The following is a 23307-nucleotide window of genomic DNA, read 5'->3' on the forward strand; positions in this document are numbered from 1 at the left end:
GGCAAAATGGGAAAAATTCATTTGCCTCTTTAAGTACTCAAAACATAATTTCCACAACTCAAAATATCTTCAAATGTATGCGTTGATTTCATAGATTAGTTTAAGACTGAAGTAATGAGGCAAAGAATCTTGACTGGTTCTGATTCTCTCCCCTGTAAAGATGCACAGGCTCACGGACCTCCAAAAGGCCTACATACTGTCCAGATTTACTGAATTTTTTCTGGAGAGAGGAGTCTTTGGTTCATAACATCTTCCTGTACACTCAGAAGTGACAAGTGGTTAAGTATAATGACTTGACCTTTCTAAAGAGATGAAACTATATATTTTTATTGTGAAAAGTTCAGCTTATTTGTGTTTTTTGATAAAAGATGTTTAATTTTCTTTGCATTTCATAGAGTAGCTTGGCTCTCATTCTTAGTTATTTCATTAGCAGAAATTTTCTTCTGTCAAGATACCATTAAGATAGTTTCAATCCTGTATTTATGCTTTGTTTTTGTTTGTTTGTTTTTTGTTTTTTGTTTGTTTAGATTCCACATATGAGCGATCTCATCTGGTATTTTTCTTTCTCTTTCTGTCTTACTTCACTTAGAATGACATTCTCATAGACAGAGAACACAGACTTGTGGTTGCCAGAGGGGCGGAGGGTGGGAAGGGATAGACTGGGATTTCAAAATTGTAGAATAGATAAACAAGATTATACTGTATAGCACAGGGAAATATACACAAAATGTTATGGTAGCTCACAGAGAAAAAAATGTGACAATGAGTGTGTATATGTCCATGTATGACTGAAAAATTGTGCTGAACTCTGGAATTTGACACAACATTGTAAAATGATTATAAATCAATAAAAATGTTAAAAAAAGATAGTTTCAGGAAAACGAGAAGAATGGTAAACAGTTTTCTGGTTCATTCCCTTTTTTTTTTCATTTATTCTAGTTGTCTTATTGAAAGATTTGTATCTAAATTGAACCTTCTTCCTTGTTACGCTGTTTTTGTCTCATCATAATGTTTCCTCACTTTAATTAAGGCAGCATGTTCTCTTAACATGAAAATGAATTCAAAGTCACAGATTTGTCATACTGATTCCATTTCTTTATCAGGAAAGCTGTATGTGCTGACAAGCTAAACCTCTGTTTAAGCATGAATCCACATGGTAATCTCTAAAACTAGGAGGGCTAATTAATGTTACATATAGAGTCCTGAAGTAGATGTTTTAAATATATAGTTTACTCCATGGTAAACCGTTGTACCATACACGATTTCTCTTACTAACATCAAATAAATCAATTAAGCAATATTAGGACTTTTACTTGTTATGAATTAGATTTATAAAGTCATTTTTATTCCATGTAACACGTCGACTAGAAGAATACTTAGTGGTGACCTCCAAATATAGGCCATATGACTCTTATTGTCCATAATTTGTCATGATCTTAGACATGTATATATGAAAATTAATGTTTCATATACAGTTAGATCTCTTTTGTGCATTTTCTCTTGGTCACTCTGTCTCCGCACACACAAACATATATATTTTTTGCGTATGTATGTATGTATGTTTAAATGTACCTGAAAAATACACTGATTGCATAACATCCTCAGTATTTTATTGCCTCCTCTCTTCCTTCCTTCCTCCCTTCTCCCTTCTCCTCTTCTCTCTCCTTTGTTCTCCTCCTCCTCCTTCTCCCTCTCTCTCTCTCTCCCCCTCTCTCTTCCCCTCCCCCACATCCATGAATCCTTCTGGAAGAAATTTAGTAGGTAAATATGATGAGTTGGTGTGATCATCACCACCTTTAGGCTTAATGAGCTTTTCGCTTTGTCCTTCCATACTGCTGTTCTGCATTTTTACAGAACTGGTGCTGTGCATACAGACGGGCACTTGGCTAGCAGAAATGTACTTGGTGTGCTTTACTTCACATATCCGTGTATACACATTGCACACATGGTTCACAATTCCCATGGTTCACAATTCCCTGTCACAGGAAATGTCATGCAACATATTAATCATAAACATCCTAAAAATTGGATCTGATCTTTTTAATATCCCATTTGCTGTTGCAATGGAAATATTTCCTAATAAAAATATTCAAGTCTGCCAAACCAATGTAGTGATCTCCAGTGTAACATACTGCTTTCCAAGTACTCTACAGTTTTATGATACTGATGCTGTGTCGCCAAACTTGGCCACCAAGCTTGCTCCAAAATGTTGAACCCTTAGCAAAAATGCTTTTATAATAACTCACATTCTCTTGCCCAGACTGACTCTTAAATCTATGAAAGCATCCAAATTCATTATTAATTTTATTGCTTCCTCATTGAATACTATAGAACTATCCATTTGAAAGCTCCTCATCTTTTTAGTCTATTTTGTTTTGACTCATCGTCTTTTGTTTATTTTCTATGCAAATTATTTTGAGGCAAGGAAAAGGACACAAATAAGGATTTCTATTTAAAGTCTTCTTTCTTACCACTGTTTGTATTTTCTTAGGGTCATGAGTCAGTGTTTATGGAGATGGCATATTTCTGTTTTCTTCAGTGGATTTTTGGTCATGCATGTGTAATACATTGATTTGCGATACTGATGCCCATTAGTCCTTCTTTGTTTTTAATGTTCTGAATCCTAATTTAAATATAATTTTCTCCAGCTTATTATGAACATAGTTGTAAGTTAAAGTAGCCAAAACTCACAGAACCTGTGGAAGCAGAATGGTGGTTATAAGGAAGAGATGTGTGAATTTTTGTGACTTGGGGACTGAGGTGAGAAAAAATTAAAGAATGGAGGGACTGTGAAAGAAAGTTAAACTTTTTTTTTTTGTTAGAATTAAAGTTTTGACATTTTGTTTCACTACTGGGGTTTATTATGAATGTGGACATAGGTATATATAAAAATGTGTTATTTGTCCACTCAAAACAAGAAATGCTGGTCTGCTTCCACTGCAGAACTATTAGCATGACTCTGTCTAATCTTAGAAAGACTATACTCTTGGGAAAGCCTAGAAACAATGATTTTGGCCTCCAACCACTTTGAAATAGATAATTCTTTATGAGAATGGATATTTGCTACCTTTAATTTGAATTATCCACAGTATCCAGGAGAATGGATTTTGCTGCATTTACTTGGAATTATTCATTGGAATGATTCAAGGACGAAAAGTTTGATGAAAAAAGGAGGATTGACCCAGAGGGTTGGCTCATGCAAGTGATACGTCTGTAGCTGGGGATTGGCCAAGGCACTGGCAACTACTGGAGTCCCTAAAGATGAGGGAGATAGGAAGGGAACAATGACAAACTCATGATTTTGTCTCAAGCCATTTATTCATTAATTTTTACTCTTTTATGTATCTCAAATACAGTTAGTCAATAAGTCTGTCAGACAATGTAGCAGTGAGTTTTTCTGACAGTTTTTAAAGAATGGAGATATATTGCAAACATCTATAAATTTTTCATTTTTAAGTTATCATTCACTTAATTGACTTAAACCTTTCTTGAAATTAACTATATTTTTGATCTTTACCAATTCCTGTAATGTTTACTACTTACCAAGTGAATTTTTCTCTCACTTATCCCCAAATTACTTGTTTCTGTGCCAGAGGAACACTTATTAGTTGTAGTGTTGAACATAATGAATCTACATTCAATCTTGCTGTTTGTTTGTAATATTAACAAGTTGGTAAAGTATTATACTTACTGACATGTGGAAAACAAAGAAAACGTGGAATCCCCCGATTTAAGAGTCTACTGTTACAATTAGGGAGACAACATCTAGGAAAAAAATGCTAGCATGGCATTGCATAATGAGAACAAATGAGTGGTCCTGAGAATTACTGTAATAAATTCAGGAAGGGAGATCATGGTGGATTAGGTATAAAATTAAGGAGTCATGGGAAAATCAGCCCTGAATTTGCCTAAAATATGCTCCTGACTGTGTCAGGAATAAATTCTTTCATCTCACCACAGTATGGCAACTCTTCTCTCAAGATGCAGTTAAGTTATACCCATTCCTCTTGCCCATGTAACTTCCTTTATCCTGAAAACACATTTAACACAAGTGTCTCTTCATACTTCACCTTTTTGGATTGGAATTCAGTTTCTCAGTGTTTTATCAGCCTCTTAATCTTTTTAGTCATTTCAGTTACCTTTAGTTGGACTTTCTCCCCTCTGCCATTTCTTGAAGTATGGTGTCAACAGAGGGGCACAGTAAGAATTACCTGGGTTTTTGTACAGGAGAGCATGATGTGTTCTATTTTATTTCAAATGCTCCTACTTGATTATATCTTGAATTTTGATGTCCTTTTTTATAAAGAGAAATATTGGGTTTGTTCTTGGATTCTCTCCTGAGACTAAAACTTTTATCTTAGAATGTGCCATCTTTTAGATATAATTTAGATAACAGCTTGGATAAAGCCAAGTAAATCAATAGTCTATCCTGATAATCTATAAAAGTTGACTGATCGAGGCAGCTATATTCCAAACTTGAAACTGGGATAGAAAATAGGAGAAAGGAGTGCTGAAAAGGAAAATTAAAAGTTAAGAAAAGTGGAAATCTCTTAGAAACAGATGGAGAAAGGAATGAGTATTACATACTTATACTTAAGTATAGGACTGAAAATACACTAAAAAGAGAAGCAGAATTTATAAATATGTAGTATTTAATAGTTAAGAATTATGTATATTTATCTTTACTCCTGTTAATTATTTAGCATAAGAATTTTGAGGCCTATAACTGTGGGTAAGTTTTTTAAAGGGATTAGAATGATAGTTGGAAATTTCAGTCATACTCTGAACTTAATCTGAATAAATCCATTTGCAATCTCCTATGCAGAAAGGCAAGTAAGAAAACGAAGATTAAATAGAAGGACTGAACAGTGGAGAGTGGGGTACTGCCAAACTTGTTGAGAAAACCTGTTTGTAATTGTTGTTTCTACTTGCGTACCCTGTATTCATTTTACAGAACAAGGTGGCTCTGTTTTCACCAGTCCTTTAAAAGTGCTTTTGCTATGGTTAATAATGAACTCTTAATTTCTCAACCTAAAGAGTTTCTTCTCATCTCATCCGACTTGTCTTCTCTATAACCGGTGTTGATCCAGTCCAGTTTGGCCTGAGAGCTTTTAGATGCAGGGGTTAGAACACTGTTAAAGTGACAGTCACAAATTAGTATTTCTGCCCAATCTTATGAAACCCAGGTACATCTAAAATTCCATCAAAATCATTCTGGGAGAAGTGCTTCCTGTGTGTACTGTTGAACAATTCTTGGCTGCCTTGTGGTATCTGCAATTTTTCTCCTTTTATGCTACAGCTAAGAACCAAGCAGTTATGTTACAGGTGCTGGAGGAGGATATAACCACCCTTGCTGCCTGCCAAAGAGGCCTGTACTTCAGCCTGCTATTTCCCAGTGTCCAATGTCATTGTCACTGTGGTAATTCGATGCTGTAACTTGCCAAAGCAGCTTGTTGTTTTTTATGGTCCCTATGTAAGTGCTGATATCAGTGTTATTTAATTGTTTAGACCTTCAATATTTATGTAAATTTTTATGAAACTGCACATGAATACTTAGAGACTGAACCTGGGAACAATCCTGAATCATTATTCATTAAAAAAAAAACAACAGCTTCATTGAGATGTAAGTCACATACCACACGTCAGCTATTTAAAATGTATCTTTCAGTAGTGTTTTGTATACTCACGGAGTTTTACAACTATTACAGTAATTGATTTTAGATCATTTCAGCATCCCAAAATGAAATCTTAAACCTATTAGTCATCATTGTCCATTTCTCCCTAACTCCCAACCTTAAGCAAGATTTGCCTGTTTTGGACATTTCATATAAATGGAATTATACAAAATATGTTCTTTAGTGACTTTTTTTTTCACTTAGGATGATATTCTCAAGGTTCATCTGTGTTGTTGTATGTGTCAATATTTCATTCTTTTTTATTGCTGAATAACATTCCATTGTTACTTATCCATTCATAAATTGATAACATTTTGGTTGTTTTCATTTTTCAGTTATTATGAATAATGTTGCTATAAACATTTGTACATAAGTTATAAGTTTTTGTGTGGACATACGTTTGAAATTCCCTTGATAATATACCTAGGAATGAAATTGCTGAGTCACATGGCAACTTTGTGTTTAACATTCTGAGAAACTGCCAGACAGTTTTACAAAGTGGTTGCTTGATTTTACATTCCCACTAGCATCACATAAAGGTTTCATTTTCTTCACATTTTCATCAGTACTTGTTATTGTGTGCCTTTTTTTTATAGGCATCTGAGTGGATATGAAGTGATGTCTCATTGTGGTTTTAATTTGCCTTTCACTGATGGCTAATGATGTTGGGAATCTTTTCATGTATTTGCTGGACACTTCTATACGTTTTTTAGAGAAATACCTATTCAGGACCTTTGTCCAATTCTTAGTTGGGTTATTTGTTTTTTAATTATTGAGTTGTACAAATTCTTTATAAATGCTAAATACAAGTCTCTTATCAGATATATGGCTTGCAAATATTTTCTCCTGTCTGTGAATTGCATTTCCACTTTCTTTACGGTATCCTTTGAAGTAAAAAGGCTTTTAATTTTTTATGAAGTCCAGTATGTATGTATGTATATATATATGTATATGTATGTATGTATGTATGTGTGTGTGTATGTGTATTGTTGTTGCTTTTGCTTTTGATGTCATATCCCAGAAGACTTTGCCTAACCCAAGGTCACAAAGATTTTCATCTATGTTTTCTTCTAACAGATTTGTAGTTTTAGTTCTTACATTTAGGTCTATAATACCTTCTGAGTTAATTTTTATGTATGGTGTGAGGAAGGAGTTCACCCTCATTCTCTGACATGTAAAAATCCAGTTTGTTCTAGAATCATTTATTGAAAGACTGTTCTTTCCCCATTGGAATGTCTTGGCATTCTTGTTGAAAATTATCAATCCATTATTCTTAAACCAAACTTCATGCCTCTAGTCTCTTTCTTAAGGATAATGATATTATACCCTCTCCCTGTCCCCCAAGGAGACTTCTCAGCTCCTCCTCTAAACAGAGTTCTGATCAATCTACCCTGTAAGTTCTCCGGATACTCAGGTTTCCATATTACCTTGCACTAGACACTTCCTGATTAAAAACGTTGTTGTTCCTTGCCCCCAAAACACTTATCATTTTTTTTCTCCTGGTTGTCTAGTCTTCTTAGTTTACCTTGGCTTCTTTCTCACTATGCACATAATTTCATTTAGCTTTCTGATTTCTGTATTGGCTCCCAAATCTGTAATTTCATTCCAGACATTTATTCTGAGCTCCAGACCTATATTTCCTGAATGCCCAAGATTGAAATCAAAACCAGTACAAATAAAATTGAATTTTTTAAATCTCTTCTCCTTCAGACAGGATTCATTTCTTGATTTCTCTATTTTAATTAATGTCATCACTATTCATTTAGTCCTTAAGGTGGAAATCCTAGAGTTACTGTAGACTCCTCTCTGCCTCACCCTCCTAGTCATCGAGTTCTACTGATTCTACCTTGGGACTCTAATATCTGTTCCTTACTGTCCATCTTCTGCCTTGATTATATCTTGATCATTTTCATCTTCATTTTTCATTGGCCTACTTAATTTTCCTGCCGCTAGTTTTACTCTTTCCAGCCTGTTTTTCATGCTGAGTCTAGAATTATTTTTCTTAATGTAAATTTTATGATGTTATTCCTCCCCACAAGCACTCCAAACCTTCATGGGTTTTTACTGACTGGAAGGTAAAGTTCTTTGCAAAGTGTGCAAAGCCTTAGGCAGTCAGGCCTCTTACCTTAGTAGCCCACTTCCTGCCACTTCCCTCCCTAATCTATAGTCATTAGCCATGTTAAGCTGTAACTATTTATTGAACACACTTTTCTCTTTTGTGCTTCCTGTTTTTTGTTTTTATTTTGCACATGCTATTCCTGCTATCTAAACTGCTCTGAATCCTTTAAGATGAACATTTCCTTTAATGCTTTTCCCAACTTTCCCAGGTAGTTAACTTTTTTTGTGCATTTGCCCTGAGTACACACTGATGTTATAGCACTTACCCTACTGAATAATAATTGTTTGATCGTTCCTAGAGGAGAGCATAAATCAGTTTTGACTCAGTATCTGTTGCTTAAAGTATGTGATCAGCAATGATTCATTTAATTATTGAATGAATAATAAATTCTTTGTCAGATTTTCCTATTTACTTTATGAAAGAACTATTATTTGTATCTTATGTATTTTATGGAAACTTACTGAAAATACAAATTTTAAAGAATGATAATAGATTTCTACCCAAAGAAACAGTGTTCTTCCCCTTAACAATGTGGGGTTTGGACTTTTTCTTTCTTTTTTTCATTGTGATAAATTCTACAGAGTTTAAAATAGAATACAAGCTGAACAAAAAAAATTATTTTAAATCTGTATATAAATTTATTTAAGTTTTCTGAAGCCTACCAGGAGCTGAAATTCTACCTCAAATATTATAAATGGGTAGTTTCATGACTCTCCCTTTTACAATGTTTCAAAGTGTCATATAAAGTGATTCTTTACTTTTATTTCTTGATTTAGCACTGACTGTGATTTCTGAATGAGTCCCCCATGGTCTAGTTTGTCTGAAGCTGAATGGAGCTTGTGTTTTCAGGGAAATCTTAAGTCATCTTCCTCACATTTGGCATTGAAATGGAAGTAGATTATAAAGATGGAGCATGGTACTGACAGTGATAACTGTAACTTACCTCTTTATGGTAAGATATGATGAAAAGTAGTTATATTTACATTAAATGTACTTAGAAATTATTCTAAGATGTTAATTTCCAAACTTTGTCTACCTGTAGTTAAACTTTATCTATTGTTTGGGTTCAGGGCGATTTATGCCTGTGAAATTTTTGGCGAATGCCAGACTCATAATGAGTAATGAAGTTCCCTTAAGGGAGGGCATAATTATTTAGCATTTTGAGTGTTTTGAGGGTAGTTTTATTGGATTGATTTTATTTTGCATGTTGTATTAAATTTGGCTGTCATCTCTGAGCATAGAAGAACATAAGACAAACTTGATCCTTAATTTGACATCATTAATCTTAAATTTTACTATGTCTCTGTCATGTCTGACATTGTTATAGGAATAAGAAAGAGAACATGAACTTCATACAGCAGAGAGTAAGAAGACAGTATTAAGCAAATTAATAGCGTAAAGTGGGAAATGCTGTAAAAGTATTGTAAAAAAAAAGAGCTTCTAGATAGGTGGATATGACCTGGGATTAAGGAAGATTTACAGGCCTTTAAGCTGGATCTTGCAGGATGAATAGGAGTCATCAGGGCAAAAAAAGGAAGATTATTTCATGGAGAGGAAACAAAAGAGACTGTGGTGGAAGAGGCTGCAGAATTTTAAATTGCTATGGTGATGCCTTGTTGTTTGGAGCAAATCTAAATAATTCAACAGACATTTAAGAATATTCTGTTTTCTAGCTCCAGTAAATGGATATCCATTATAGGTTCTGCCTTCTTTCTACTGTAGTCCTTTTGCTTTAGTGACTTGGTCTCATTAATGTATTACACATGTGCCATGAAGACCCTCTTGACAAATCTAGTACTATTCTAACTCTTCCCTTACTTTGGACAACCCCTCCCTGCCACCAGCTGCCACTGTAGTTCTCGAGTTGTTTAAGATATGTGACTTTATAATATGAACATTTGTGGAGCAGAAATGATGTACCTTCTATTCTGTAATGTATAGTACTCAGCAAAGAGCAGCTACCCATAGGAAATGTATAAATTATGAGGATTGCTGCTGTAGCTCTAAGAAATTTTTATATGTTTTACCTCTATATCCTCTATATTAATTTGTATTTAGTTTTATTTTCAAGGGCATCTGTGTTTTGTGAAAACACACGAAGGGAAGTGTGTTTGAGACCTGTTTCTGTTGCTCATTTATTTTATGAATATAGAATTAAATGTCATGGCATGGACTGAGTGATATATAGAATCCCTTCTAGTTCAAAATACTCTTCTGGATGATTCTGATATGAGTAAGTATTTATGTTCTCTGTCCCCGAACTCCCATGTCCCCCAGGTGTGATGATTATTGTATTTACTTTTGTAATTGATTTTACAATATCTGTAATGACCTCAAAGAGTGCTGTTAAGTTCTCAGATAAAAATTATAATTAATTCATTTAGATCTTTTGAAAAGTATACCCCATATTACACTCTGTATATGTAATATTCAGTAAAAGAGATCCAGTAGATAGAGTTACAAGAAGATTTGGGAAATCAGCATTCTACGTATTAGAGAGCAGTAGAAGCTTAAAAAAGAAAATTTCAAAGTAAGTTGCACGTGGCCAGTGCTAGTTTTGGTTTTGATGCTGGTTATCTATTGTTGTATAACAACTCACCCTCAAACTCAGGTGCTTAAAAAAGAACAGTGATATTTATTTAGCCTTCAAATTTGCAGGGGTCAGTGGGGAAGGTTCATGTTTGCTCCACAAAGTATTAGCTGGGGTGGCTTGATTGGGGGGCTGAAGGATTGTTTCCAAGATGACTCATTTACATGGCTTGGACTCAAGCTGGCAGAGAGCTCAGTTGGAGCTGAGGACCAGGCACCTTGGTTCCTTTCCATGTGGGCCTCTCTGTTGGGTACTTGAACTTCTTCACAGAATGGTGGCCAAGTTCCAAGAGACAGTGTCCCAAGAGTTGGGAAGTGGAAGCTGCCAATTTTTTTAAAGCCTGGTGTGGAAACTGGCACTGCATTACTTCTGATGTATTCTGTTGGTCTGTCAATCACAGAGCCTAGAATCAAGGAAAGGAGACATTGACCCCACCTCTATATGGAAGAGTATCAAGTAATTTGAAGGAATATTTTAAAACCCCCACATATTTCTTCAGTGAATATAGTAATGTTTTTATTATGATATTTATTTGTAAAAATGTCAAACAATACAGAACATTTCCAGGGTTCATTTGATATGAAATTTGGAAAAACTCAAGTAGTTCTGCTTTAGTAACATTATCCTGTTTCTAGTCATTTGTCTAGTCATGTTTACCTTAATGCTGCCTCGAGTTAGCTAACCACACATTTGTAGTTTATAAACAAAATATTTACATTTGAGATTTAGTATGCTAATTCTCTATGCTTCTGTTCAAGACTTTTCTTAATTCTAATTTAGGCTTGGAAGTGAATTTGTGTGTGTGTGTGTGTGTGTGTTTGTGCATGCACACATGCATGCTGATCTTTATGGAACACTTTCACTCTGTCATTTTTCAAATTTCTGTGATCTTTCACCAGGTTTAAGTCAAGTCTTCTTTTCTACCAGGCATACAGTAGTAGGTACTCCAAACGAACAGTGGGGATTTCTTGGAGATTTCTTTTAAAGGAAGATGGTGAAAGCACTGAGACTGTGGTATTTCTATTTTAGAATTTAGAATTTTAATACTGGAAAAGTGCTTTGAAACTCATATAGTTCAGGTATTAACCAACCAGTTGCTTGAATTCCCTCTCTTACATTTCTGCCAAATAATTATCCAGCCTACACCAGAATAGTTCCTGCAGTAGAAGGTCTACTAGCTTTGTGTGGTAGCCAGTTTTGTCTTCAAACATTTCTGCTTTTTAAAATTTTTTCCTCTTACTTAGCTTAACTTGTATTTCTGTAACTTCTTAACATACATAAAATTCTAAACCCTCTTACCCATGAAAAGCCTTCAGAATTGAAAATATTTATCATGGCTATTTATTCGTACTTCAAACTAAACAGTCTTATTTCCTTCAGCTGTTCCTCTTGACATAGTTTCAAATGACTTTCCACCTAATCACTTACCTCTGAATATATTCTGGTTTGTTGATATTCTTAAATATTGCTTACTATTTAAGAAGAACATAATACTACTGTTAAATACTAAACAGTATTGAGAACTAAACATAGTACTCCAGAAGCAGTCTGACAGGGACCCTCCCATGATGTTCTTAGCTGTTTATTTTCAATTTAGAGCAGATTATAAGGTGCCTGCTTGGAGTTCCAAGGTCTGCTGAATTGCTTCCTCGCATTCTGTCTCCTTCGAGACTGTGTTGTGACTAGGCTGTGGATTTTAAATCTATAAGAGGAAAAGAAGTCTATGCCATTTATTTTTAGTGCAGTAGACACCTAGTTCCTTTTTTCTTCTAGTCTGTCCAGAATTTAGCGATCTTGAAATGTAGTGAAGCATTTAGTAGGCTAAGTGATTTTCCAACTTTGTCATTCTTTTCTTTGTCAAGTTCTTTGAAAATAGTTTTATGGTATATAGGCAACATAACAACAGACATTTCAAAAAGCTTAAAGATTAATTTTGAAGAATTTCCTAGTGAGCATATGTTTTATATATTTTCAAGTTACCAGGTAACAGTTGAAACTCTGCATAAAGACAAAGGAGTGATATCTGTATGTTGGTTTCTGTTTAAGTATATAAATAATCTTTAAATGACTGGTCTCATGCTGGAATATTGAATATTAAATCTGAATTTCATTGATGAAAGAAAGGATTCATAACATTCGTGCATTCAGGCTACCTTCAACTCCCCAGGGCAATTAATTTCTAATTGTTAAAGCTAATGAGTTAAATTCCCTAAGTCAGTTGTGAATATGACCCTTTTTGAGGTAACATGGAGGCAAAAGTTTCTTTCATATTTGTGATGAGTTTATTTCAGTCTGCTTCTTTGCAAAGTTTCATAATCTGTTTATGTGATACAGGGATATATTTGATATATATATGTAGGTACAATGCTAAAGTTTTCTTAATGGTTACTCGGTTTTGAGGGATATTTTTAGTTATTAAAATGTTAAAAATTGGTAGGAAGAGGCAAGGGAACAGAACGATTAGTTTAGGACTGACATGTTAAGTGTGGCTGCCTGGACTTGCCAATATTTGTCTCCTTTGCTATTGTAATGAGTTCTATAGAGTTAGCATTGATTCTATAGGCAAATTACAGCAGGAGGCCTTTTGTGATATGAATAGAGAAATATTGTGACATTGTAACAAGTTAAACTGTTGTTATAAAACAATTTTTTACTGTGCCTGTACTGTCCATGGAATGCAGAGACTTACATATATTATTTCATCAGCCACTGATCTGGAAGCCCCTTCTTAGAAAACTTGCATGTGCCTGCCAGCCTTCTTAAATACTATAGGTGCATAAGCTAAGATCTTCCACAGTTGGAAAGATGGGTGAGAAATTTGCTTCAGGTTAATATGAAAACTTTAGCCAATAAACTGCTCTTGTTTCTCTGAGATGAGGCTGTCTTAGATTAACCAACTCAAAATATAAGTACATCTGCTACTGGTTTGTCTTAAGTGGCTTTTTTCTCTTTGAAAATGGTGACTTGTTTTATAAAACATATAGAAAAAATTATTTATGTCTAACATATAAGGTATGAATACAAGGAGGACAATTCTAAAAAGGAAATTAAAAAAAGGCAAACTGTACAATATTTTAGGGGTAACTTTCAGGAGTTCCTTTGCTTCCTTTTATACATAAAATTGCCCTCTGCATGAAAAATATTTCAGTTGTAATAGATAATAGATAGTAGTATTCTGTGAGTATGAAGTGGAGTAACTGAAATTTCAGTTTGAAGTGCATAGAACTATAGGATCTGAGAGTTGAATCATCTAGCTTTCCATACAGATGTTGTTTATGCCTCTTCCTAAACATTTCCAGAGGTGGAAAACTTTCTGTTTAACCCTATGGCTAGTTCCTTTTTTGAGAAATTGTAGTTGAAAGGCAATTCTCACACTGAACTAAATATGCACCCCATAGCATTCACCTTTAACTCTGAGTTTTGACCTTTCTACATGGTAGCTCTACACATATTTAAAGATAACCATCATGCATTCTTAAATTTTCTTTTGCTTAAAACAAACAAATTTCCTTTAGCCTTTTTCTTGACACTTCTGATTTCTGTTTTACCTCCTTGGGTCACTGTTACTCTTAAATTATTTTATTAATATTGCTGTTGGACATTTGGGATATTATCATAAAGAGTCAGTGATTTTCCTAACAAACTAATTCTCATTTCAATTAAAATGAAAAAAAAAATCTAATTAATGTCATATAGCTCAGTATCTATCCTGCTAAGGTCAGAGGCAGAAAATAACACCAAGGAGAATTCAGGCCATGTGTAAGGGAGAACTTTAACTGGAAATGAAACACAAGTTCATGCTTATTGTTTTTCCAAAATCTAAATTAGAGGCAGCCTGCTGCGAAGATGGCACAGGTCATTGCCCACATAGAGTGATTTTAGGCAACTAGTAAGGACTATTTTGCGTCCATATTTTCTGCTTCTGTAAGTTTAACTTTTTAGTTGCAATAGGAAGAATCTCTGGCAAACAGTAAAAAATAAAAGAAATTTATTAGACAACTATGGATTTAGAATTGAAGGATGTTAAAGTACAGGAAACAGAGTAACCCTGGAGATCTAGGGCAAGGAAGAAAGCACACCCACGTTAGGGTGCTCCTCTCAGTGTTGGGATGGAAACCAAAAATTGTCCATCTTTGAGACACTTTATTCAAGGCTTCAGATCTAGGGGAGCCAGAGTGATTGTCGTTGACAATCACTGTACCTTTGTTCAAGGGTAAAGGTAACATCCCATGGCAAAATCTAAGTGTTGTGTGGGAAAAGTAACTTACGACCACCGTTCTCCCTTACTTTACTTCTGCATACTTTTGGTACATCTAATAGGAGCAAAGCTTTTAACTTTACACGTCGTATTGTATTTGAAAAGAAAGCTCACATAAGAAAGGTAATAATGACACATCTAGTCTTAAGTTTTAAATGAGAGTCAAGAGATCCTCTCTTAGGAATTTTATTTGTAAGATGGAAAGGGAAACATAAGGTGCTTTGTATGAGTTGCTGTGGCCTTTCTGGTACGGTTCCACAGAGGAGGGTTCAGTGCTCTGGAAAAAAAAAACCCAATTATTCTTAACTTTTGCCTTCATCAGCCCCTCCCAAAGCAAGTTTTCACTATGATATTTGTATAAATTTAAAGGGTAGACATTTAAAGCTACCTCTGAGGGATTTATTAGTGCTGCTGTCTTGATGGCAGCCCTAAATTCTACTTTTGCCTGGAAAATCTGTCTTCCTGAAGAGTCTGGGTTCACTTTACCCTGCAGTCAGGATTGTGATTGATTTGGAGCAGAGAGGAGATTATGGGCCACATGATGGGCCTTGGACTTCTTGCTGGGGAATAGCCATAGGAAGTAGATCAAAGAGACTGAATAGATCATAAGAATGATCTGGGAGAATATTGCCTGATTAAAATAATTATCAGATATTGAGGATCATAGTTACAGAAGCTGGCAGGCAGAAAGATTTGAATTTATTCTAGTTTGAAAAGGTCTACGCTCTCCTTTATTCTTTTTTTAATTGAAGTATAGTTGGTATGCAATGTTGTATTAGTTTCAGGTGTACTGCGAAGTGATTCATTTATATATACTTATTCAGATTATATTCCATTATAGGTTATTACAATATAATAGGTTATTGGGTAACCTATTACAATATAATAGGTTATAGAATTATAATTCCCTGTGCTATACAGTAAATCCTTGTTGCTTATCTATTTTTGTGTAGTAGTTTGTATCTGTTAGTCCCATACTCCTAATTTGTCCTTCTTTCCCTCCCTCTCCTCTTTGTTAATATGTTTGTTTTCCATGTCTCTGAGTTTGTTTGTGTTTTGTATATAGATTTGATTGTATTATTTTTTGATTCCACATATGTCCTATATAGTATTTTTTATCTGACTTAATTCATTAAGTATAATATTCTCTAGGTCTATCTGTGTTGCTGCAAATGACAGTATTTCATTCTTTTTTATGGCTGAATATGTATATGTATATGCATATGTATATATATGTGTGTGTGCATTTGTATGTGTGTATATATATGTACATTTGTCTATCTATTCTATCTGTCTCCAATATCTTCTCAGTCCAGTCACCTGTTGATGGGCATTTGGGTTGTTTCCGTGTCTCGGCTATTGTAAATGGTGCTGCTGTGAACATTGGGGTGCATGTATCTTTTCCAATTAGAATTTTCATTTTTTCCAGTTGTATAACCAGGAGTGGGAATGCTGGATCATATGGTAGTTCTGTTTTTAGTTTTTTAAGGAACTTCCATGCTGTTTTCCATAGTGACTGCACCAGTTTACATTCCCATCAGCAGTGTAGGAGGGTTCCCTTTTCTCCACACTCTCTCCAGCATTTATTACTTGTAGACTTTTTGGTGATAGATATTCCGTCTGGTGTAAATTGATACCTCATTATGGTTTTGATTTGCATTTCTCTAATAACTAGTGATGTTGAGCATGTTTTCACGTGACTATTGGCCATCTGTATTTCTCCTTTGGAAAAATGCCTATTCAAGTCTTCTGCCCATTTTTTGATTGGGTTTTTTCAATATTGAGTTGTATGAGCTGTTTGTATATTTTGGATATTAACGTTACCCTTGTAGGTCGCATCATTTGAAAGTATTTTCTCCCATTCTGTAGTTTGTCTTTTTGTTTTGGTTATGGTTTCCTTTGCTATGCAGAAGTTTTAAGTTTGATTAGGTCCCATTTATTTATTTTTGCTCTTATTTCTTTTGCCTTGGGAAACTGATCTAAGAAAATACTGCTGCAACTTATGTCAAAGAATGGTTTGCCTGTGTTCTCTTTAGGATGGGAACAAAGGGCATCAGGTAGAGACAGATTCCCTTAAGAATGGGACAACCATGTCTTAAATTTAGATTTTTAAACCATTTTGAGTTTATTTTTGTGTATGCTGTGAGGGAGTGTTATAATTTCATTGATTTACATGCAGTTGTCCAGCTTTCCCAGCACCACTTGTTGAAGAGACTGTCTTTTCTCCATTGTATATTCTTGCCTCCTTTGCTATAGATTAATTGATTGTAGGTGTGTGATTTTATTTTTGAGCTCTCTATTCTGTTCCATTGATCTATTTGTCTTTGTGCCAGTGCCATGCTGTTTTGATTATTGTAGCTATGTAGTATACTGTGAAGTCTGGAAGAGTTATACATCAGCTTTTTTAAAAATGTTTTTATATATTTTTATTAAAGTATACTCAGTTTACAATGTTGTGTCGATTTCTGCTGTACGGTGTAATACTTCAGTCATACATGAGCATACATATATTCATTTTCATATTCTTTTCCACCATAAGTTACTATAAGACAATGAATATAGTTCCCTGTGCAGCTTTGTTCTTTTCTTTCAGGATTGCTTTGACAATTTTAGATTTTTTGTGGTTCCATGTAAATTTCAGGGTTATTTGTTCTAGTTCGGTGAAAAATAATGTGGGTATTTTGATAGGGATTGCATTATATCTGTAGATTGCTTTGGGTAGTATGGCCATTTTAACAGTATTAATTCTTCCAATTCAAGAACATGGGATATCTTTCCATTTCTTTGAACGACGTTTGATTTCCTTTATCAGTGATTTATAGTTTTCAGCATATAAGACTTTCACTTCCTTGGTTAAGTTTATTCTTAGTTTTATTTTTTTTTCTTTTATGGTGATTTAAATTTTTTTTTTAACTTTCTCATTCTGGTATTTCATTAGTAGTGTAAAGAAATGCAACAGATTTCAGTATATTAATCTTGTTTCCTGCTGCCTTGCTGAATTCTATTACTAGTTCTAATAGTTTTTATGTGGAGACTTTAGGGTTCTCTATAAAGAGAATCATGCCATCTGCAAATGGTGACAGTTATACCTCTTTCCTTCCAATATGGATACCTTTTATTTCTTTTTCTTATCTGATTGCTTTGACTAGGACTTCCAATACTCTGTTGAATAGAAGCAGTGAAACGGGCATCCTTGTCTTGTTCCTGAATTTAGTGGGAAGGCTTTCAGCTTTTCATCATTGAGTATTATGTTGGCTATGGGTTTGTTATAAATGGCTAGACCAGATCTTTGCCCTGATCGTGTGCCAGGCTGTGGAGTGGAGTGCAGAGATGGGGCATTTGCCTCTTTGGGTTGGGAAGTGTAGCAGGGCGATAGTCACCAAGGCAAGGTTCTGCTTCCTAATTGTTAGCAAACCAGGACATGTGCACTCCTTGTGAATAAAGGCTAGACTTACCCAGCCCTTCTATTTGTCTCAGTGGATTTCCTGGCAGGTAAGGGGGCTTGTCTCCTGCATGCAGGTCCCCAGGACTGGGATGCTCAGATTGTGGGTATACTTGCGCACTTCCCAGGACAAGAATCCATTCATTTTGACCTTTTCTTCCTTACAGATCCCTCTTAAGGGAATCTGTCTCTACCTGATGCCCTTTGTTCCCATCCTGTTTAGTTTTGTAGAGATCTTTCTTGCAGCTTTGGTTGTGTAGGAGTTCTGTTGATTTCCAGTTAGTTTTCCATGAGAGTTGTTCTACGTGTAAATGTTTTTTTGATGTGTTCATGGGGAGAGGTGAACTCCATATCTTCCTGCTCTGCCATCTTGATTCCCCTCTCAAAAAGTGCTGCTCTCTTTAAGATAAAAGTAAAAACTATGCATAGAGGATAGCACAGTGCTTCAAATAGATTGAAGGTAAAAATAACTTTAGTTTTATGCAACTAGTTTTGAAAATTAGATTTAGTGTAATAATGAAAATTTTACCCTGATGAATAAATCACCGAAAGTAATCATTATACATTTTCTGATTCCACAGTAACATTTTACAGGTAAACATACAGTTCTACTACTTGAGTTTAAGAAACTGTAGAGTAGCCACATAGGAAGCTTATAGCTAGACCTGGTAAAGACAGAAAAGATAAATGTTCTTTTAGTAGTGATGGGAAACTGTAAAAGTGTACTGAATTTGTAACTGCCTAGTAGCAAATAGCTGGAATGGGAACAAATATGTTATGTTCTGTGTCTATCAGTGCATTTCTTCTACTGCATTGGACCCCAGTGGGCCATTATGCTTGAGATATTTTTTGTTCCTGGGAAAGAAATCAGCTTCATTTTGAGGGAATGTATGTGTACAATCTCTCACTGTGTTCTCTTGAAGTAAAAAAGAAAAAGCTTATTCATGAAAATTTCTGACATCCAGTATTCAATCCCTGTAAGTCACTGTTAGTTTAATTGTCACTCATATGCTTTGCTAAGACCTTGATAGGTGATGTTTATTATTTGTAGATGTTCATAGATGATGATCAGAGTCAGTATAATATCCCAAAATTTCTCATAATAATGAAGAATGATTTAATGTGTGCATGATAATATTAGAGTTAAGTCTAATTAACTGGTTATTTTGTTCTGATTCCTTTATTACTGTTATGTCATGTGAAAGATAGATGCTAAATGTTAAATGGGGCAACTTTAAAAAATTTCATATTCCTTACTAATTTTTTTAATAACAGAGCTTGTTGGAAGTATAAGAAAACCTAATTGAGCAAGCATCTCAAATCCTGGGAGCTTGGCTTACCTGAGATTGTCTATAAATTTTATCTGATATAGATCTACATGTATTCTCCCATGATAGTTAGCTCCCACAGTGTAATATAGGGCCTCCATTTTTGGGAGAACATGGTGTTTTTATTTATCCTTTATAAGGAAAGGTACAGTTTCAGTCACTTTAGTGTCTTCGTCAAAGCAAAGGCCACTTGTTATCATCTAAAAGTCTTGAGTCAATATGATTAGTGAAACAAGCTCTGTAGTTCTTGCTACTGAGGCTGGTCTCAAGGACATAATTGATACTCAGAATGTCTCTCCTCCACTATCCAGTTTAAATTTCCCTTTCTTTTGTCCAAAACATTAGCTAGTCTGTGTTTTTTTCCTGGTAGGGTGACCTAGATATTGATCTCTAATGCCTTGGTTACTTTGCCTTTCTTGAGTTAGTGTTATTTTAACAGTCATTGGATACAGATACGGTAAGAGATGCAGCATATACAGAATAAATACACCTGAAAAAAGTGTATAGGACTCATCAGCTAATCAAAGTAGGCAGTAGAAAAGTAATTTGGCTACACAATTAAATATAGCAGCAATTTAAACATTTATTTGAATTACTCTTATGTATATCTTAATTTCAGATTTATTTTGTGTAATTTTTTAGAACAGTGGTCATACCAAAATTCAAATTATCTTAAGGAGGAAGTATGCTACTGCTTCAGGAACATACAGTGGAGGAAAGAATAAATAAAGGAACATGTGGTGGTCTCGTTATTCATGCCACCATGCCCTAGCCATGTAGGTTAGTGGACTTGACCCCAGCTTTGAGGTTGTTCCTGACTGGCCTAAGCAAATCAGTGTAATCCTCCCTGCTTTGCTCCTCTGATAAACTCGGACTCAATCCAATCGTCCCCAAGGCATTTCCTGGTAATTGTTTCAGTGATAGTTTAGCCAGAGTTTAGGATTTTTATGATGCTTTAAAAGTGACTCACTTTAACTCCCAGGATGTGAATGAGGAAGCCCTCTGCTGGCAGCTGTCTTTCATTTAGAGGAAGGCAGTTTGACATGAAGTTTAAATATGGAAAAGGGCAGAATAGAGATCACAAGAACTGAATCTTTTACCGTGTGCCCAAAGCCTGGTTACTTCTAGAATTTTCAGTTACATAAATCAATGAATTCCTTTTATTGTATAAACCAGCTTGAGTTGGATTTATTTTAACTTGCAACTAACAGCATTTTCCCTGATATAGCAGTGAAGGTACCGAGATATTTTGAGCTGTAGAGGAGCCAAGAGTATAAATGATGTCTAGCCTGTATCTTATCTATACAATTGGAGAAAAGGTAATCTACAGAGATTTAAGGGAGTGTATACCTAGGATTGCAGATATGAGAAAAGTGAAAAGGAATTGGAAGATCCGCTAAAGGAAATGTGTTGGGGAACCAAATTTAGATGGATCTCTGCTTCTTTATGACATTTACCATTAGTTGATATTATACTTTTGTCTTTCTTAGAAATTGTAAACCTCATGATGTTGGGGGTTGCATCTGATTGATTTATTCATCATAGTTCCAGTGCCTAGAATTGGGCTTGGCATGTGGAGAGGCTGAACAGATATTTATACATACTGATGAGAGGATGAATTTCTGAACAAACTTAAGAGTCCAGCTCAGATTGAGTAGTATGACTATATGGTAGAAAAAATTGACCTAGTTTCTGAACTCTTTCAGAAAATACTCTTTAGCCTGGATACATCAGAGGAGAAAATTATGGAGTTTGTCCATGATTGTGGAATGGCCTTGCCTGGTGCCTGGCACCTAGTGAATGGTACATACAACTTTAATGCTGCGCAATGTGACAGTGGTTGTGGCAGAGGATGAGTGGTGAGGAAATCCAGTATGGCACCAGGGTAGTGTTGTTGACATGACTAACCGCTTGTTACGAGCTGGAGAGGGAAACGGTTGATTAAAGTAATTTGAAGGTAAAAAGTAAAACTGCATCAAACTAATGTGATGCCGAAGCCTTGGTTTTGGAGTTAAAGCATAGTTGTTTAATTTCACTGGAAAAAACATGAGTACCACTAGATGAACTACTTAAATCCAGCTTTCTTCAGGTAAAAGTAGTAATGACAGGGCAAAATAAAACCGTAAAGAGATCACCAGAAAAATAGTCCAAAGATCCTTAGAAACATAGTTGGACATGTGTATGCATTGCGAGTCTTGGTGATGCAGGGATCTGAGAAAATCTGTTATTAGAACTTATTTGAAAGATGGAGAAAAGGAACAGAGAAAGTTCCAACTTCAACCTGCATTAAAAAAAAAACAAATAAAACAGTGGAAAGAATTTTTGAAACTGGATGTCGTGTTTAAATTTAGTAAGTAGGCTAAAGAAGATTTAAACAATGGGCTGCACTGTTGTAACTGCTTATTTTTATTGGGTCTATTGGCAGAAGTCTCTCATTTCTTCACACTTACTTCTCAAAGACCCTGGAGTCCCAGGTTTCATTTAGCATTGTAACAGCTTTCAAATAATAATCTGGTGTCTGTCTCAGCCTCTGTTTTTCCCTTTCCCTTTGTACCCTTGCCTTTTTGTTATTTTTCTTAATTCCTCTCCCTACCTACTCCTCCTTTTCCTCACACTTTTTTTTCTTTTCTCCTATTCAGTTTCTCTCCAGATTACAAAGATGTCAATTAGCTATAAAGGACATCTCATGCATAGTGAAATGTGTTTGTTAAAAAAGTCTGGAAGTGTCACAGGGAATTCTGTTCCAGGGTGGTCATCGTGACTCTGCTATACCAAACTGGTTTTGAGGGTTAGGATAAACTTGAAGGGATTGAATGTAATTAGACTCTTGGAACCTCCAAAAACTAGGAGCTACTCTATCATTCCAGAAGGTGTTGTGATAGAAATATCTTTGTGATTAGACAGACCTTTTTCAAATCCTAGATTCATTTTTTTTATTAGCTATGTGACATTGGATAAGCAGCTTTAACTCTGTGGCTTTTAGTTTCCTCATCTGTAAAATGAGAATAATGATACACATCTCAAAGTATTTTGTGAGGAGTAAGTAAAGCCTGGAAAGTGGTTAGTATGGTACCTGTCACATGGTAAACATTTAGTAAGTGGTAGCTACTCTTACTGTTGTCATGTTCTCTTGAGTGGATTCTAGCTTCACCCATTCTCTTGCCAGTGTCCAGCTTAGGCCGCATAAGAGCCATTGCTCTTCTGGAATCTAAACCAGGACCGAAGTACTCAAGGTGTGTGCTGCTGGGGCTTCTGGGCAGAGGGATGTACTTTTCTGTTAGAGAGGGTTTTGATGTCTAAACAAGTACCCTTCAATTACGTTGCAGGATAGGCTTCCTATTCATATTGTTCCCTTTTACATTTTACTCAATATCTGCTCAGAGCCTGACCTGTTCATTTTTGCATTAATTAATTTCCTCAGTACATTTATTGAACACTTACTTGGTGTCAGGATTGGGTTTACAGTGATGAGTAATACCGAGTTCCTTCTCTCTTCAGCTGTACAACTCCCCCTTTGGGTAATATGGAGCTTATCTATGACTTCACAAAGTGAATTACATCGTAGATGCATCTGTATAGCAACATGGTGACCTTTTTGGCCAGTGCCAGTGTTAAGCACTTTCTTAAGCATTATTCTAGAGTCTTCACTGTCATCTTAATTTCTCTTTCATGCCTCTTGATCACTGTCAATTTTTCATTGTCAGGCTAAGATCTCGATGAATTTAGGGTTTAACTCCTAATCTTGCAGTTTACACTTGCAAGTAGTATGTCTTATAGACGCTGTTGCAGAATATAGAGCATGTATTTTATTACACTATCACATGCAAAGGGCCATACTGTCATTTAAATATGGGAAAATTTAAGACTTATGAGCTTCTTTATTCTCTTTTAATGC

This window comes from Vicugna pacos, chromosome 2, assembly GCF_048564905.1.
Source record: "Vicugna pacos chromosome 2, VicPac4, whole genome shotgun sequence".
Taxonomy (NCBI): Eukaryota; Metazoa; Chordata; class Mammalia; order Artiodactyla; family Camelidae; genus Vicugna; species Vicugna pacos.